This window comes from Elephantulus edwardii, unplaced genomic scaffold (assembly GCF_000299155.1).
Source record: "Elephantulus edwardii isolate Elephantulus edwardi_28Jun2011 unplaced genomic scaffold, EleEdw1.0 scaffold00002, whole genome shotgun sequence".
Taxonomy (NCBI): Eukaryota; Metazoa; Chordata; class Mammalia; order Macroscelidea; family Macroscelididae; genus Elephantulus; species Elephantulus edwardii.
This window is the reverse complement of record NW_006399752.1, coordinates 44,882,910-44,884,359: the sequence shown is the minus strand read 5'-3', so window position 1 is coordinate 44,884,359 and position 1,450 is coordinate 44,882,910. Positions and strand designations below refer to the sequence as shown.

Below are 1,450 nucleotides of genomic sequence, written 5' to 3'. Positions count from 1 at the left end.
GTATAGCACTTTCTGATCTCAAAACCTACTACATAGTTGTAATAACCAAAACACATGGTACTGATACAATGACAGACAGACCAACGAAACATAATCAAGAACCCAGAAATTAATTACCTACAGTCAACTGGTACTCTACAAGGAAACAAAATCTATCAAATGGGGTCACAACAACCTCTTCAACAAATGATGCTGTCAAAACGTGGCATCTTTCTGCAGAAAGCTGAAATAAAACCACATTTCACACCATACACAAAAATCATCTCAAGGTGGATCAGAGACCTACAAGTAAAGGCTCAACTTATAAAGATCATAAGAGACAAAATGTGACAGAAGGCCTAGCCTATGTTATAAATAGGCTTACAAATATAGCCAGAAATGCACAACCAGGAGAGGACAAAACTGATGAATGTGACCTTCTAAAAATTTAGTCTCCGTGCACTTCAAAACCTTTTTTTCCAGTAGGATGAAAAGAAAATCTACAGACTAGAAAAAACATGTTTAGCAATGACATCTCAGACAAGGGTCTCATAATCAAGTTTACAAAATAGTACAGGGCCTCCACAAGGAAAGAACTGATAACCCAATTACAAAATGGGCAAGAGACATGGAAAAACTTTCATAAAGGAAGATGTTCAGATGGCCAAGGGACACTTTGAAGAAATGCTCAAAATCACTGGCAATGAGAAGCACATCAAAACCAAAATGAGATACCATCTCACCCTGGCAGCAGTGACAAAGTTTAACAGAACAACAAGCAATAAATGTTGGGAGAGGATGTGGAGAGATTAGAACTTTCATGACTGCTGGGGGGACTGTAAAATGGTACACCCACTCTGGAAGGCAGTTTGGCATGTCCTCAAGAAGGTGAACACTGAAATTCCACATGACAAGCTATTCCACTGCTAGGAATATACCCCAAAGAAAACACAACTGAGGCACAAAAGGAGATCTGTACACCTACGTTCATAGCAGCATTATTCAGAATAGAAAGCAAATGAAAAAAGCCCAAATGCCCATCAACAAATTAATGAATTGAGAAATTATGGTACATTTACACAATGGAATATTATGCAGCGCTAAGGAGTAACAATTTTGTAAAATATTATATAAATGGGAGAGTCTAGAGAACATTATGATGAGTGAACTCACTCAGTCTGATAAGGACAAATACTGCCTAAGACATTTATCGTAAAAATAGAAGGGTAACTACTAAGATGTGTATAAAAGTCCGAAAAGGTAAGGGGAGATTAGCGGGGGGGTGGGGAAAACAGAGGCAGGAGAAATTCACTAGGATAAGAGTGAGAGTGTGTGTGTGTGTGTGTGTGTGTGTTTGAAGAAATTAGGGAAGATTTAATGGGGACTTCAAAAGATGAAGTAATGGTGATTGATTTTATAAAACAATGTGTATGAATGAGGTAATTTGAAACAATGTGAATGAAAGAATGTG

At 37.7% G+C, this 1,450-nt stretch overlaps 1 protein-coding gene across 1 annotated transcript in view; it reads right to left on the bottom strand.

Annotated features, from left to right (window-relative positions):
* The window catches only part of TTC7B (tetratricopeptide repeat domain 7B), a 388,142-nt gene that overhangs the window by 150,050 nt on the left and 236,642 nt on the right, over positions 1 to 1,450 (bottom strand). The window lies entirely within an intron of this gene.